This window comes from Stigmatopora nigra, chromosome 23 (genome assembly GCF_051989575.1).
Source record: "Stigmatopora nigra isolate UIUO_SnigA chromosome 23, RoL_Snig_1.1, whole genome shotgun sequence".
In the NCBI taxonomy this organism is placed as follows: domain Eukaryota; kingdom Metazoa; phylum Chordata; class Actinopteri; order Syngnathiformes; family Syngnathidae; genus Stigmatopora; species Stigmatopora nigra.
This window is the reverse complement of record NC_135530.1, coordinates 4101827-4120952: the sequence shown is the minus strand read 5'-3', so window position 1 is coordinate 4120952 and position 19126 is coordinate 4101827. Positions and strand designations below refer to the sequence as shown.

At 37.0% G+C, this 19126-nt stretch overlaps 1 long non-coding RNA gene across 1 annotated transcript in view; it reads left to right on the top strand.

Annotated features, from left to right (window-relative positions):
- The window catches only part of LOC144181297 (uncharacterized), a 92737-nt gene that overhangs the window by 30412 nt on the left and 43199 nt on the right, over positions 1 to 19126 (top strand). Inside the window, exon 2 of the long non-coding RNA XR_013324647.1 lies at positions 4241 to 4352. This is a non-coding gene — a long non-coding RNA (uncharacterized LOC144181297). The remainder of the gene's footprint in view (positions 1 to 4240; positions 4353 to 19126) is intronic.

The following is a 19126-nucleotide window of genomic DNA, read 5'->3' as shown; positions in this document are numbered from 1 at the left end:
AGTAGAAAGTTGGAACAAATTAATTAGTTTTTAGTTCATTTCAATGGGAAACGTTTTTTTTGAGTTACAAGAAAATCAAGATACGAGCTCAGTCCTGCAACGAATCAAGCTCGTATCTCAATGTACCACTGTAGTCGAAAGTTGGAACAAATTGATTAGTTTTTAATTCATTTCAATGGGAAACGTTCTTTTTAGTTACAAAAAAATCGACATACGAGCTCAGTCCTGCAACAAATTAAGCTCGTATCTCAAGGTACCACTCCCTGTACTCTATCTTTTTTATGTAAACGATTTACCAAAAAATATCACTTTTCCTAATTCAATTTAAAACACTTTATATGTCATCCACTCCATCTATATTGATTCAAACTTTAGACAATAGAGCCAGACGGAAGCGTCTTTCTCTCCTGGTCACTGTCCACAGTTTGTATTCCAGTTGACAAAATGGCTTATTTGTCTAAAGTGGGATTGACACCAACACCGCTTAAATGACACCGTGTCGAACGAGCCGCATTAGCAACCTGCGCAACACCCATTAAACATTCGTAATGGCGTCTCTATCGTCTCTTTCACATGCCGATGGGTGACGAGCCGCCGCCGCCGTCGCCGCTACGGCAATCGTCCCTCGGCGGAAGGAATAATGAAGCGTGCGTGTCACGTCAACCCTACAAGCCTCCAATATCCTCTCATAAAATGAAGTGGTGGGAAAATAATGATCTAAGGGGGAAGAAAACAACAATCAATAAAGGCATCTAATGATAAATATGAAATTGGTGTGTGGAGTGAATATTATTTCCCCTCTCGGAGGATGTTGCCTCGATTATTAGGATGAAGGGGGAAGCCTATTTGTATGTAAATGGAAGATTGATTATATTTATATGCTAGCGGAGGGTTTGTGAGTGACTCACACACACTTACACACACACACACACACACACACACACACACTTACACACTATTTGTAATATGTGTGTATTTGAAATATGTGCTCCAGTCACTAAAATGTTCATTTGCTAGATAATGGCTTCCCACACCAATGATAGACAAGGGATAAAAAAAAAAAAAAGTTCCAAACCAATGCTGGCTTGTTACAGAATGTCATCCAATGAGGAAAAAGCTTTGTATTTAATTTTGCTACTTTGTTGATTTGTATAATTGGAGTGGTTGTGGTTTGTTTTGAAAGTGGTGTATTTATTCTCATTTATTCTCTGATTTGGGGGAATTTAGTCAGCCCTGGTGGCGAGAGGGAATATTAAATAGTTCATTGAAGGGATTTTTTTATTAACACAGAATGTAAAAGGGTAATTTTTTATACTGTGGAATTTTTAAGTTATAAAATGTGTCTTTTACATAGTATGTAATAGATAGTATTCGTCATCCAATGAGGGAAAAGCTTCAATTTTGCTACTTTGTTGATTCGTATAAGTGGAGTGGTCATAGTTTGTTTTGAAAGTGCTGTATTTATTCTTATTTATTGTAGAATTTTAGTATTATAAAAGGCAGTTGTCTAGGCTCTAATGCACTGGTGTCAAAGTGGCGGCCCGGGGGCTAAATCTGGCCCGTGGCATCATTTTGTGCGGCCCAAGAAAGTAAATTGTGAGTGCCGACTTTCTGTTTTATGATCAAATTTAAATGAAGACTATAGATGTATATTATATTTCCTTAATTTCCCCCTCTTAAATCAATAATTGTAATTTTAAATCATTTTTAAGTGTTTTTAGTTCAAAAAATCATTTCAAAAGCTCAAAAAAACATTGTTTTAGATCTATAAAAAACTGAATATTCAGGCGTTTTAATCTAGTTCATTTAATCCATTTATAAGAAAAGATATATAAATATTATATCTAAAATGGTCCAGCCCACATGAAATTGAGTTGACGGTAAAGCGGAGTCTGACACCCTTGCTCTAATGACAAAGGCAAAAGAATGTTTTTAAGCAAAATGCGAATCAAAAAAACATATTTTTTTGTTTTTAGCTGCCATTTCCAATATGACTCACCTCCCTAGAATATTCTAATGACCAACCCTCCTCATTACGAAGAAGGAAGGAGCGAAATCGAGTTGAATTGGGGAGGGGGGAGCTGTCCAATCAGCACTCCTTGATGGGAGGACCAATTCTGTAATTTCTTAATTACTTTTTCTCAGCCTAGTTGTGGCTACAAATTGAATGTTTCTCCGTTCTCTCTCCTAAATAGGCTATCATGGTTTGGCGGTGGCGCTCGGCGAAATCTATTATTGTCATTTGCATGGACGGTGAAGAAGGGGGAGGGAATTGGAGGGGGGGCTGCCGAGGGGCCGCGTTGAAGAACAAAGAGCTCATGAGGGAGAAAATAGGACAGAAATGATCCGCCGTTGCCTTCATAAACGTGACGTCAGGTCGCTAATGAAATCTTTTGAGTGCGACCATAGCAAATGGTGGAATCTATATCTGACACTTAATGGTTTGCATAGAAATGACACGCAACCCCGACACCCCCACCCCTGCCTTCTTCTCTTTCGCTTGATGTCCCATGATTAATTTACAGCACTTTTGTTACATCGGCATCACCCGAAAAATAAATTAACCGAGCCGGAGATATCCGAAACACGGGAAAAGGGGGAGGGAGGGGGAGGTGAAGGCCTGCAATTTATTCAAAAGAGATAAAACGGGTTAATTGATGGGAAATTTTTAGCATTGTTGTTGTGGAGGACTGACTTGGCGTGGTGTCGCCCTAAAAAAAAAAAAAAACAGGCGGACAGTAGGTTTTCTCGGCTATCAAACGATCTCACCCTACCCCGGCCGGGATGATTATACGGAAAAAGGGGGAGGGGCTCGGGAGAGAATGCCCTTTGTGTAGGTGAAATGTGTCGGGGACTGTCATCGTAATATACCTCGCCGGAATGAAGGTTAATTCTGATGTACAGCTCGCATGGCCGTCATTATGGGGCGAATCATGGAAATAAATTAAGCCGCTGAAATTGACAGCGGTGGGCCACGCGGCGGGGATCTCGCCCGGGATGGACGGCTGAACTTTGGGAGACGATTATTGGGGAAATAGTGGCCAATTCAATTAATGCACCTAAAAGACACCTTTATAGAGGGCGACTATAATTTAAATGACAGCAGGGTGTCATTTTGCTTGTTAGAAGTCAAATTTGCAGGAGTCCATCTTCTGAGTCTTACACCCTCCTCCCTCAGCTCACTTTCCCTCTTTTCCTTCTTTTTTTTACCCAGCCTTTCGAGTCATTTTCCCTCCTGGGAAATTGCTGTGTGTGTGTAGGGGTGCGTCATTCAGATTCAAAAAGTCCATATTTGTTTCTTTTCTTTTAACAATTCAGCTATCTTTAAAATGTTTACATAATATATATATATATATATATATATATATATATATATATATATATATATATATATATATATATATATATATATATATATATATATATATATATATATATATATATATATATATATATATATATATATATATATATATATATATATACACATATATATATATATATATATATATATATACACATATATATACACATACACGCACACATGTATATGTATGCATATGTATATGCATGTGTGTATATATATGAATGTATATATGCATATGTATGTATATATACATGGATATGTATAAATATATATGTATGTATATATGCTTATGTATATATATACATGGATATGTATATATTTGTATATGCATTGGTATTTTTATATATATGTATATAGTATAGTGTGTGTAAACATTCACAAAAGTCGAGTTAGACTCGAATTCTTGGCGTTTTACATTTATTAGAAATTTAGAAATGTATTTTCATGCATTAGTATTTTTATTATTTTTCACTTTGAATATTTAACCTTTGCTATTTTTTATATGTGCACCTTCATTTAAAATGTGATTGTCAACACTACTTTTAGCCCTCTCTATATAAGTATAGTACACTGTAGTGGGGTGTGTGTGTGTAGTATTAATTCCCTTGTCTAAAACTGCTCCATGATAGCCACTACATAATATATTTTTATTAAACAATATATTAAATGTAAGCCTTCTGAATTATATCCTACAAATTCATCACACATGACGTGTGTGTGTTTCAAGTAAATGTATGTATTTCATTGTCATTCACATTTGCAAAATAATGATGTCTTCATTTGATATTATCATATTAAAATGAATGAAAGAAAACAAAAATAACATTACACACATAAAAATTAACCTCTTGTCTCCATATTTTTCCCTTCCAGGTTTCTCCATTCTTTTAGCTACAAAAGGTCATACATGGAACTCACCTATCACACCACAGCATGTAGATGCCCCGCCCTTTAATACAGAACCAAAGTGAGCCCGATGAACTGGGTAAGTCTTTGACCTTTAACCTTTGCATAACAGGGAAAGAGCACGAGGGTTGCGGGGTGGGGGGGGGCTTCATCTCTGACGAGCTAGGCCGACACCGGCGGCTCTGACCCTCACTCAGACCTCCCTTATCTGTTAATCTTCACCTCCCTCTAACAAGACTTTGAATTAACACCTCAGCAGGCTCAAATAAAAAAAAACCTCCCGCACACACATTCAATAATTCTACTCGCGCCATGATACCCACACAGCAAAATTCCGTATTTTCTCGCCGCTAAATTATATTTGATGGATTATTTGTGCGATGCACAACAGAAACGGACATCCTTGTGCCTTTATGGCGCATGTAATAAGAACATAGAAGTGTGCAGGCCCCGTTTTATACACCGTGCGCTAGAAAACGGCGTCGTTAAAAGCGTAAGGAGCGGCACTGCAAAACAGCAGAAAAGTAAAATGTATTTATTTATTTATATCAGAAGAACAAAAGAGAATTGCAATTTTTTAACAGCATTTTTTTGATGATTTTTTAAGCAAAAACAACAACAACAACAACAACAATTCCAGCCCCCACATACAAATGTATATTTTTACATATATATAGAATATAGCTTGATTTTTTTCTATTAAATCTCTATTTCTTTCCTGCCATATTTCTCCCCTCCTTCTCTAATGGTTTAAAGTCCGCCCCCCCCCAAAAAATGTATTTTATATATTTATATCAAAAGAACAAAATAATTTAATTTTTTTAAAGCAATTTTTGATCATTTTTTTATGTAAAAAAACAACAACAACAACAATGCAACCTACCCACATACAAATGTATATTTTTACATATATATTGAATCTCTATTTATTTTCTACCATATTCCTCCCCTCCTTCTCTAATGGTTTAAAGTCTGTCCCCCCCCCCCCCCAAAATGTATTTTATATATTTATATCAAAAGAACAAAATAACTTAATTTTTTTAACAGCAATATTTGATCATTTTTTATGTAAAACAACAACAACAACAATGCAACCTACCCACATACAAATGTATATTTTTACATATATTGAATCTCTATTTATTTTCTGCCATATTCCTCCCCTCCTTCTTTAATGGTTTAAAGTCACCCCCCCCCCCCAATGTATTTTATATATTTATATCAAAAGAACAAAATAACTTAATTTTTTTAACAGCAATATTTGATCATTTTTTATTTAAAAAAACAACAACAACAATTCAACCTACCCACATACAAATGTATATGTTTACATATATTGAATCTCTATTTATTTTCTGCCATATTTCTCTCCTTCTTCTCTAATGGTTTAAAGTCCCCCCCCCCCCCAAAAAAAAATGTATTTTATATATTTATATCAAAAGAACAAAATAACTTAATTTTTTTAACAGCATTTTTTGATGATTTTTTAAGCAAAAACAACAACAACAACAATTCAACCTACCCACATACAAATGTATATTTTTACATATATATAGAATCTCTATTTATTTTCTGCCATATTCCTCCCCTTCTTCTCTAATGGTTTAAATTCCCCCCCCCCCCCCGAAATGTATTTTATATATTTATATCAAAATAACAAAATAATTTTATTTTTTAAAGCAATTTTTGATCATTTTTTAATGTAAAAACAACAACAAAAACAACAATTCTAGCTCCCAACATACAAATATAAATTTTTACATGCATAGAATTTCACTTGATTTATTCTATTGAATCTCTATTTCTCTCCTCCTTCTCTAATGGTTTAAAGTCCGTCCCCCCCGTCCCCTCGTCCCCCCCGTCCCCCGCGAACACCCACACAAACCCTAACGCTCCCTCCCCAATATCATTATTAGTATTGAACTCATTTTCTAAATTCCAAAATTGGTTCAGGAAGATCATTCGTTGCAGCTGATGGTAAAATCAATATCTTTTGTGTTAGGGCAGTAGAGGCACTCTCTCTGGGTGGGTGGGTTTTCTGACAAAAGCCGAGTGAAAACTGAGGGAGTGGGGCCACCTCTTGACGACATGGATACACATACACACCCACACCCACACCCACCCACACACACACACACACACACACACATGTGGGCACACACACTTTTATTTCTTTCCCTTTTTTACGGAGCCCCCATAGGCGATAAATGTGTCTAATTTGCTCACTAAATCGTAGAAACAAAATTGAAATACTGTTTGTGTCATGATATGCTTTTAATATGTCAATCTGCGTTCAAACTATTATTAAAGATGCAATTTAGCTTTTTTTTTTCTTCCCGAGAGTGTTTTTTAGGCGTTTTCCTCAATGTAGAAAAAAGTATTTTGTAGTAAAATGAGGTATATTATTGTCATTTTTTAGAGGTATTTAGAATTTAATGGAAAGGATTTAGTTATTAGTAAATATAAACAATTTATAAGGGATGGCAATTTAGGATAAATTGTGGGTGGTATACTCAATTAAAAATAATAATGGAATTAATCCGTGGATATGCAATTAATCTTGATGATTCATATTTTAATCGCTCATTGTCCTTAAAAAAAACATAATAAATAAATGGAAAAGCTCTTACTGAACCAACTAATATATGCATTTAATCAAATCTACATGCAAATCATTACCTCTAGATCACTATTTTATTTTTTTAAAGAGAATATCATAATTAAAAAGAGAAAAGGAGAAATAAAATGACGTCATAATTACAGTTCAATTATTATATTTTTTTTAATCAATAAAGCAGACTTATTAAAATAATATCATCCATTTTTTTTCTTACATTCCATCTACATTTTCCATATCCATGATTTAATATTCATTTTTACCGAGATATAAAATATAAAATGATGGAATTGGACAATTATTAAAATCAGTCATCGGCATTGAATTTAAAAATCGATCCATAGTGTTGCACTAATGTAATTTAGAATCTTAAGTGCGTCATGTATGAAAAAAAAAATGATACATGGCCGCCTTGCAGTCCAAAAAATATGGTGCAAATTTATTTGAACATGTGCAGTGACGGAATGAGGACAAGTTATCCCATCGAGAGTCAAATCAATCAAGTCCTTTTAATCACCACTCTGCTTTCATAGTGTGGCAGTAATGATGGAAGCCTATGTAGGGGTGATCCCCTAAGACCCCCGCTCACCCCCATCCCCCCCCCCCCCCCACACCCCACACAAACCCACACCAACACATGCAAGCCAAGCGCACTCTGACAATTTTCATTTCTCAATTACATTATCTTATTAACCAATCAATTGCCGGCCTTATCAATAATTAATGTCACTCCAACTATTACGGTGTAGATTAGATGGAATGCCAGTCTTTCTCTTTCTATCGTCTTACGTCTTTGATACTTTAAACTGGGCTTTCCTCTTCGATGACTTGTTTAATTTAGGCTTTTATTTGTATTCAGTAGTTTGATACGGTTTGGTAGTATTTGGGATTCGTTTTTTTTTTGGTATGGAATAGATTTGGGCTGTTGTAGGCATGTGATTTGGATATGGTTTGTTAGGATTCATTTTGGAACACTTGGGGTTGTTTTGATTGTCATTTTGGGGCATTTTGGCAATTTTGGCATATTTTCTACACCGTTTTCAACTTATGAAAAATTTGAGTAGTTGTTTGCGTGTGCTGTGAATACTTTTTGTCACGATTCATTGTGTAACACATGAGTTTTTTAAATAGAATTTTGGGGCATTTTGGCAGATTTTCGGCACCGTTTTCAACCTATGAATAATTTGAGCAGTTGTTTGCGTGTTCTTTGAATACCTTTTGTCACGATTCATTGTGTAACACATGAGTTTTTTAAATATAATTTTGGGCCATTTTGGCAATTTTGACAATTCTGGCAATTTTGGCTAATTTTTGACACCACATTTCCGACCTACAAAAAAATTCAAGTAGTTGTTTCTGTGTGCTTTGAATAGGTTTTGTCACGATTCATTGTGTACCACATTATTATTTTGATTATTATTTTAGGGCATTTTGTCAAATTTGGGCAATTTTGGCTATTCTGGCAAATTTGGAACATTTTCAACACCACATTTCCAACCTACGAAAAAATTCAAGCAGTTGTTTGCATGTGCTTTGAATGAGTTTTTTTCATAATTAGTTGTGTAACACTCATGATTGTTTTGATTATCATTTTGGGGGAATTTTTGCAATTTGCGCAATTTTGGAAATTTTGGCAAATTTGTCAAATTTCCACACCACATTTCCCATTTATACCCTTGAAATATTTTTCTTTTTAGCATATCACCAACCTTCCAAATCTCCGTTAAACAGTCTAATCGATCAACCAAAAATGATTGCAAAGTTCCTTCATAATGTTGCCAGATTGAAGTCGACTGAAGTCATACATTGAAATATTGCCAGAGAAAGTATCATAAAAGTACCGGACGGAAGTTGTTCGCGGTCTGAACACAAAAACAGCATTTGCCGACGCCCACAACCTAATCCGGTTCCTCTGTAAGCAGCTATAATGTATTGACCACAAAACTGAAGTCCTCCAAACTGCTTATTATGTAGCCAAAGCATGTTGATGATGATTTGCATGACTTTTATGATTGATTTCTTCATTTATTTTCGGGTTGTGTGGCAAGTTGCGTGCGGACCTTTCCCTCAGACTGGACGTAAGAACTGGCTTTAATACGGGGAGGAGGGTTTGAAACATCTGTCAACACTCAAGAAGGGGAGTAGAGGGAGGTCCGCTATGCAGGCTGGGATGGCGTTGGCATGAACGCCTTGTTTATTTGCCCTGACCTCGCCTTCGCCGTATGAGGTTATACACGCCCGGCACGCTCGCTGAAAGGAGCCTTTGTGCTAGCCGTTGAATGTGCGAATGTTTTTATCCAGCTTTGATTCATGTCAGCAAATCATCTTGGTGTATATTTCTAGTTTTATTGATCATTTGATTATTTACCGTATTTTCACGACTATAAGGCGCACTTAAAAGTCTTGAATTTTCTCCAAAATAGACAGTGCGCCTTGTAATCCAGTGCGTCTTATATATGGAAAAAACAGAAAACCAAAAACCACCACTGTCGGATCATAAAAAAACACAAACGCCTGAACTGAAACAATACTGTTAAATATGCAGATGCCATCTTAGTGTACAAAATCTTCCATCATATAGCTCCTCCCCCACTACAAGATTTTATACAAAAAATGCAAAACATCAACAATAGCTGGCTCTAGAGGTGACTGTAAAGTAGTGAGTGCTTCATACCTGGAAGTCAATAGCAATTACCGTATTTTCATGACTATAAGGCGCACTTTAAAGTCTTCAATTTTCTCCAAAATAGACAGTGCGCCTTATAGTACAGTGCGCCTTATAATACAGTGCGCCTTATAATACAGTGCGCCTTATAATACAGTGCTCCTTATATATGGAAAAAATGTCATTCATTGAGGGTGCACCTTATAATGCAGTGCGCCTTATAGTCGTGAAAATACGGTTGTATTGGTGAAAATTGTGCAGAAATCAGGAGGGTTCATAGTTTATATTAATTCATTTATTTTCTGAAATGCTTTATTGTTACTAGGGTCACGGGGGGAAAAGGGGGTGGAGCCAATCCCAGTGTACTACTGAATCGGTGGACAGCCAATCGCAGGGCACGAGGAGACAAACATCCATTCAAGGCTAACACACACACCTATGGGTAATTTAGATTGTCCAACCAGCCATGTTTTTGCGAATGTGTGAGGAAATAGGAGTACCCGGAGAAAACCCACACAGACCCCACTTAAGTGAACTGACCTGGATTTGAACCTGGGACCCTAGAATTTATAGATGGAGCATTCAAGCGAAACAACTGAGAAAAAGAAATATAATTTTGAAAAAAATCTAATTTGCAACACTGTTCATATTAAAATTGAGAAGAAAAACGTCATAAAAAATGGCGCATTGCTCTGTTAGCAAGCTAATCGTCCCTTTAACAGTTTATTAACTACAAGAGATTAACAGGCAGGAGAAAATCCCAAAAGCCAAGGCTCATTTTTCAAGATTTTCCAGCCAAAAGAAATGGGACCCAAAGCCTTTCCAGATTGTTGTTTGTCACCGACAAATCTGAAACACTTCCCAGATGCATGGAAGCTATTTAGGCCATTTCCTCCGTGACCTAATAGAATACAATCATTTCCCGTAAATCCATGTTTTTTTTCCATTTTATAGAAATCAACCACTCCTCTCTGGGCTTGTTGGCCCTTGCATCATATTTACCCCCAAAAATGTGAAGCATATCCCAGAAACTCATTTTTAATTCCACAGAGGACCCTGTGCTACCCAAACCTACACTTTTTTATTGATTAATTTTGTCGTTGTTTTGTTACTGTTTGGCAGTATTTGGATATTCATTTTTTGGCTTATGAAAAATTTGAGCAGTTATTTGCATGTGCTTTGAATAAGTTTTGCTAGGATTCATTGTGTAACACTTGGGATTGTTTTTATTGTAATTTTGGGGCATTTTGGCAATTTTGGTACATTTTCGACACCATATTTCCGACCTACAAAAAATTTGAGCAGTTTTTTGCATGTGCTTTTAATTCTAATTGTCACGATTCATTGTGTAACACTTTGGATTGTTTTGATTATAATTTTGGGGCATTTTGGCAATTTTGGTACATTTTCGACACCATATTTCCGACCTACAAAAAATTTGAGCACTTGTTTGCATGTGGTTTTAATTCTAATTGTCACGATTCATTGTGTAACACTTTGGATTTTTTTAATTATAATTTTGGGGCATTTTGGCAATTTTGGTACATTTTCGACACCATATTTCCGACCTACAAAAAATTTGAGCACTTGTTTGCATGTGCTTTTAATTCTAATTGTCACGATTCATTGTGTAACACTTTGGATTGTTTTGATCATAATTTTGGGGCATTTTGGCAATTTTGGTACATTTTCGACACCATATTTCCGACCTACAAAAAAATTGAGCAGTTGTTTGCATGTGCTTTTAATTTTAATTGTCACGATTCATTGTGTAACACTTTGGATTGTTTTGATTATAATTTTGGGGCATTTTGGCAATTTTGACACATTTTCGACACCACATTTCCGACCTACAAATTTTTTTAGCAGTTTTTTGCGTATACTTTGAATACATTTTGCCACCATTCATTGTGTAACACTCATAATTGTTTTGATAATAATTTTAGGGCATTTTGCCAAATTTGACCAATTTTCGACACCACATTTCCCTCCTACAAAAAATTCGAGCAGTTGTTTGCATTTGCTTTGAATAGGTCTTATCCTGATTGTTTTGATTATCATTTTTTTACTTTATTTTTTAATAATATTTCTCGGCAGTCCGGACAATCTCGCCATTCGGGTGCATTGACATGCAACAAAGCTAATGGTGTCCAAGACAGGAGGAAGCTTAATCTTCACTAACTGACAAGATATAAATGGCGGAGACATCTACCGCTGATTAGCTCCCACACCCACAATTATCCAACTGGGGTGTCAAGCAAGGTTTAACATCTCCACTGATTCCGCTCTCCCGAGACATCCGGGAGGCAATGCAATTGCTTTTAATAACTGCCACACCATCCCTCCATTCTCGTCTGCGTTCTCGTCCCAACCGTCCCTTGGAAATGAACCTTTCCTGTAAAAAAATAGCAAACCGTCCATGCCCCCCCTAAACCTAAACCCCCCAATTTAATATCTTTGGCTAATTTATTCAAATTGCCCCACTCAGGACACCGAAGCAATCTGAACGCGCAGTGACATTTTTTTTAACGTCATGTCGCTTGTATCTTCTGGCAAATAAGGTGACAGCCCCACACACCCCCCACAACAACCCACCAACCCCCTCAACCTCCTCTGGCGAGGCACACCTTGTAGCCCCCTCGAGTGTACGCCTCATTAAAATTCATCTGATCTGAGTATTTTCTGCAAATATGGTCTGATTGCCCGCCACGACATGAAATGTTATTTTAATCACACACGCGCACGCCGCGTTATCCCGACGGGCAGCGCGCACGTCGCCACCGCCACCGACATTGAACTCGTCTACTGCTTGACCTCATTTTGTGTCATTTTGGAAGGGGGGGCTCAAGGGGAGGGGAGGGTTAAAGGAAGTTACCTGGAATGATGGACACACTTGATAATTCTTCTCCAAATGTTCTCATAGCATCAGTTCACTTTAAAGCCCGTGTTCAATCACACGGCCCTTCATCCCCAACCTGCCACGAGACCACCCCACCCCCCCACCCCCACCCCCGTCCTGGCTAATGAACTGTTTGCTTCCGGTGATGGAACGGGGACACAAAGCAATGCGATTAATAATTTACTGTTTAGTTTGACTAATTGATCTGTTGTGGGAGCCGGGATAAAAGCCAGGATGCACAATGCCTTTCATATGGCATTTATCCACCAGTCATAAGCAGGGCTCCCTCAAGATGAATAATGAAGCAAACGAGATCAAATAATTATCACTCGGGAGTCGCGGAGAAAGCGAGAGAGGCGGAGTCAGGCTTACAAACAACGGCGAGTTTACCTTCGGTTTTGACGGCACAACACGGCGACCCAGGGGATGGAGGCGGGTTTGTTGGTGATAAAGGCAAGGGCAGAGTATATTTTCGAGTTGGCTAAGTTGGGAAACTTTTTGTTTAGTCTTTAGTAGCTGCATATAGTGGATTAGAACAAAATCTTGTCCGTCAAAACTGTGTGGCACAGACATGTCGGCGGTCCATCTTAACAACTCAGCTAAGTCAATCGAGTGCATCCAGGCCTTTACTTTTCCCTCCAGAACCTTTCCATAACGTGGTTAAGGAATAAAAACGGAAAAAAAATAATAATACTGGAACTATAGAACCTTGAGTACTTCAATAAGGGAAAAATACACATCAAATTCAATTTTACTGCTTCAATTAATTGTTTATCTTAAGTGAATTGAACATATTGAAGTTTTTGGACCTCTTTTTCTGACCCAACCTCGTATTCCAACTCATCACACGATAAAATCAACTATTGTTTTTCACGTTGTAATTTTCCTTCTTCTGGAATGCTTACCTTTTAACTGTGCCATCGCTTTTAACCTTGCAGAACCAGATCAGTACATAGATTGCTTTTATCGAACATTTTTTAATAGTTAAAGATCTGTATTGATGGTTTGACAAAATTCAATCATTTATATGAGAAAACATTGTTTTAGTGAGTCGTTAATACTCTTTTGAAAGTATGCCATTGGTCATAATGTTATTTTTCTACAAGGCCTTCAAATGTCTGTTATAAATCGAAGTTATTAATCGACAGATTAATGAATAACTTGAATAATCAAAATTCCTATAGTTGGGTCTTTACTGCTGTCTGGCAGGATGAATCTCGGGGGTTTATATGCAAGGGATGATTACATGTTGGGATGAATAGTGGGCATTACATTGAGTAATCATTGAGTGAATGCATGTGCACATTAACTCGGGAACAAGTCTAGAATACATTCCACCTCCGATCAACCTAACATTAGGATGAGGGGTAGATTAAAAATGAAATGAGCAACATTTCTTCCTTGATTCATGAAGGTCTGAATCACGAAGTGAGGGAACGATATTCATCTGTTTGCAGATGAGCACAAATTTGAATTTCATCACATTGGATTCCACGCCATTGGCCATTGAAACGTAATACGATTTAGCTCGCCAATCTGTAATTTTCTTTTTTTTTACAGCTGTTGCCTTATAAATAAGGTTTAACGCTGCCATGCAGTGTGAAGTGGCAATTTGTGCGCCCGCCAACGCTTATGAATATAAAGGTGTCATTAGTTGCAAGTAGCAAGATTAAAGAAGCAACTAAATGCCCATATCATTACCCTATTAACATGTGACATATAGGAGTCTGTCTCATTAGGGTTGATTGATTGGAATCAATGAAAAGGCAAGGTAAGTGGGGGGCAGGAGTCTTGTCAAGGCATCCCGCATTAAAGTCATATCCTCTTATTTCTTATTTGCTTTAGCTGTTGAACAGGCAGACGTGCTAAGTTGCCTTTGATACTCTGAGAAATTGAACCCCCCTCCTCTCTCGCCCTACCTCGGAAAGTTGTCGCCTAATTTTGTCAGGGATATTAGGCAGTGGCGCGTATGAATCAGTGTGGGTTGTCATAATTATGTTAACATAAGGGATATTAAATGAGACGGGCCTCGTTGCAAAGGTGAGGCGGCGGTACCGAGTCGACGCTCGGCAAAACCCTAACGTCAATCACGCTGGAGATTCGTATTCAGCCCAAGTCGAGCGCATCTGCCCGGATGCATTATTTATGTCAGAAATAAGCGGCTTAACTCGGCGGCACTAGCAGCTATTAGCAGGAGACACGCACCTATCCGGGTCCCTGTCTCTCTTTTCGGAAGGCCACGTTTGAAGTGTTTGATTGGGAGGCCAAATCGGTCCCGTTTCAGTGTTTTGTGGCGCTGCCACAAAGGCTCGATGGTGTTTGTACTCAGTCATTAGGATGTGTACCTGTCTTTTTTGGCACACTCCCTCGATGGCTCTTTGGGTTTTTTCTATCAGTTGAAGTTAGGATAGCGGAGTTACAGCTCCATCCTCCTGTCAGAAGTGTGCAATTCCGCTTTAGATAGCCTATGTCATTTGAACCGTTGGTACCAGAGGCAAGTGCATCCTCCCACGTCAAAAACAATGGTACCTCGACATACAAGCATTTCGAGATACGAGTCAAATTTCGGGCAAATATTTATCTTGAGATACGAGACAAATTTTGATATACGAGCAGACAGTGGAGTCGAGATGCTGCTCATAAGAACATCATGGCCACTGTCTTTTTCCCCGCAACTCCTTTGTGTAATGTCTCTGGTCGCAACTCCCTCTTTGTAATGTCTCCGTGAGCACTGGGCGAAGCGTTGCATTTTTTCAGTGTTTTTTTCCCCTCGTTAGTCAGTGCGAATGGCGTAAATACTACTCGTTGGAAAGTGGTTGTGCGTTTTCCTATTGTGAGGACATTTGTGTGCATCATTTTGGGAATATTTTGTAGGTATTGACTGAAAGTTAGTGTGAAGGCAGGGCAAAAAGAGCCAACCCGGAATGTCAAACTAAACTAGAATTAAGTTTAGTGGAAGGTTAGATTACATTTTTTTGGAGTGTCTGCATCATAATCCAAGTTCATTTAAATTTGTTTGTTATGTTACTAGCACATTGCAGTGCAAAAAGTCTCCCCCCCTTCGAAATCTGTCTAATTTTAGAACTATTTAACACATTTTAGTAATATTAAACCACTAGTTATGTATTACTTTGTTAATAGATGTCGAATTAGAACAAATCAAACATTTTTTCCAATCCAATATCCTGTTTTTGGTGTTTTTTAAGAGGGTTGTAATGAATTAATTAGTTTTTTGTACATTTCAATGGGAAATGTTCGTTTGAGTTACGAGAAAATCGACATACGAGCTAAGTCCTGGAACGAATTAAGCTCATATCTCGGGGTACCACCATAATTGAGCAAACCAAAATTGAATTCAAAGTCTTTTTCAAGTCAAATTTCTCGAATCAATTGATTCATTCAATGAATGATACAATTCAGACCCACCTGCATATATAATCTATATCTTTCGAAACATGTTCACGTGAAATTATTACCAACCATTTCAAAATAAAAATAGATATAGAACACTTTTGCTTGTTCGCTTTAACACTTTGCAATCTTTTCATCAAAGCAAAGAACTTGACACCTCAAAGATAAAAAAAACTTTCTAATAGAATACAGAACCACTAAATAATAGTCATCCACACATCTTTCCCTTTTAGCACAATAACCTGATTTGAAACTACACAATGCGTTTCGCACACTCCAATCACCAAGGGTGAAAAATGAATATAACATTATACTTATAGCTCGCTTGATTTAATTTCAGGTTGCCAGGTCAGGAGTGTTCCAAAATGGACCTCGAAAAACAGCAGGTGTCAAAAGTCAGCGTACGCACAATTGAAAAAAAGAAAAGCATATTAACCCAAAATCTCCATTAGGGATCTTTGTAATTCAAATCCATTTAATCAAGGGTTTGTTGCAACTTTTCCACCACTTAAATGGTGTATACTAAAGCATACAATTGCCAGCCATTTCAAAGGAGTTCCATTTTTCTCCCGCTGGAGAAACAAAAAAGAAAAACGCAAGGATACGAGGGGGATGGAATTAAATTGAATTCAATGCCTTTATTCTCATTATATCAATAAATAGATGTTAAATATATAAGTAGACAACATAATAACTAACGTTGACGTGCCTATTTTTCTAGCAGGAAATAACCAACAATTTCTGTGTGTATGTATATATATACAAACATATATATATACATGTATATGTATTTATATATACACTTATGTATATATACATGTATATGTATTTATATATACACATGTATATATACATATATATACATGGGTATATGTAATTATATATACACATGTATATATATACATTTATTTGTATATACAGGTATGTATATATACACATATTTATTTATATATACAGGTATGTATATATACTCATATTTATTTATATATGCAGGTATGTATATACACATATATATATATGTATATGTATTTATATATACAGGTATGCATATATATACATGTATATGTATTCATATATACACGTATGTATATATACATGTATATGTGTTTATATATACACGTATGTATATATACATGTATATGTATTTATATATACCCGTATGTATATATACATGTGTATATATTTATATATACACGTATGTATATATACATGTGTATATATTTATATATACACGTATGTATGTATACATGTGTATATATTTATATATACACGTATGTATATATACATGTGTATATATTTATATATATATACATGTGTATATATTTATATATACACATGTATATATACATGTGTATGTATTTATATATATACACTATGTATATATACATGTATTTGTATTTATATAAATATTTATTTGTTTATTTTTGTGCCTGGAATAGAGCATTGGTTGTGTGAGCGCCTACATCCAAAATCCAGCATTCCCCATTAATCCATTATATCCATAACAATGAGAAAATGCAGTTTGGATTGAACGTGTGGAGTAGCTGAAGCGCACCTATGAAAATGTAGCAAATGATCCATTTCTGGCCTTACAGGATTTAGTCAAATCTCCTGACACAGATGGTACCTCATTGTCAAACCTAAATACAACCCTCCATCCCAGCCGTCTCACTATTTCCTTTTCCACGTGTACACGTACACACAACATAACCCGAACCGCCATCACGAGGGGGCCGCCTTTTCGCCCCCTGCTTATTTAGATGCACTCGAGCACACAATGGGGGTGCATTAGCGGCGCCCGCACTCACCGCTGCTGTAATTTCATTGTGGTTACCACATGCATCCTACTTGACTCTCAATTCACCGTCTGGGATGAGGGCCAAATAATGGGATTTAGCCTGTCGGACGAGAGCGCGCGCCGCCCCCTGTATTTGTGAGGGTGCTTCAATGTGGGTGTCTCATACATATAATAAATAATTACCAGGTCGCGCTCCAGCAAGCTCGATACACGTGTGTGTTTTGGCATATTGCGTGCATGTATATATGCAGAGTTGGGCTAGTTTGTCTGGCGTTGACAAGTGCAGTTTTTGGAGGGTAAAAAGCACAGGTTGCTTGCGAATGGACGAGAAAGAGAACAGTTGTGGGGAGGCCATTTTGAACTAGAATGTTTCTGGAGAAATTGTGATTGGGGCTCTGCGGTTGGTGTAATAGGTTACTTGATGTTTATTTTAAGGTGTTTGGTTGAATTTGAATGAAATGAGAATCTTTGTTTTGGATGATTTGGGGATTTTATTTCGGAATGGAAACTTTCCAAGGTGTGGGTTTATTTGGGAATGTCATGAATGGGGAATTTCTTTAAATTGATGATGATTAATAGGATTTTTCCATTATATTACGTAGCTGTTCATTCACAATGTTTACACTCAATGTAGCCATGGTAGACAAGTGGTGTCATATTTATCGTTGCCACCAGAGGGCAGTTTATCCTCTGAAATTGCTAAAACTTCGTAAATGCAACTACTTTCAAAACAAACTAACTAACAAATCGATTCATTGAAATTGCCTCCGAAAAGTTACAAAAACTGTTAGACCTTAAACAAACTGACTTTTTTTTAACAAAGTCAATTTGCCAACTGCCCTAACTACTACTAATACAACACATTTCTTTTGTACTTTAACACTTCATTTGTTTTCATTAGATAAGCCGTCACACGCCTCAACTTTCATCGTAAAAACGTAATCAGGAGGAACAAAGTCTTCGGCCCAATTGCATAGAGACATCATTTATTCCAGTTTGTGTTTTGCTTTAATTATTACACCCCCTGCTTAATGGCTATAGCTGTCAAAATCCACAAGCAACAATTTCATTTGAGTCTTGAAACAAACACTGTCTTCTCGCTCTCCCTCTGTTGTGTAAAAAAAAAAAAGGCCTTTAATCAGGCCCTGGTGTATTTTCCTGTTTGTCTATTATGTGATAGGGAAAAATACAGCTTCCAAATATGTTCTGTTGTTACATGACCTCGCCAAACAATTCCCAGGGAGGGGAGAATTGATAGGGAGTTTCTTAATTAAGGAAATTAACGAGCTTGTTCGCCAAGCAACCAAACGCTTTGTATCACGACGCCACCCTATCTCCTCGGAGACTCGGAACGTTGGACTTTACCGACAGGCTAACGCGTTTGTGTCTTTGTGCGTGGATTTGAAAGGCAAGGGAGAAAAGCAAACAGAGTCGGGAATCACGCCGCAAAGACTGTTTACAAT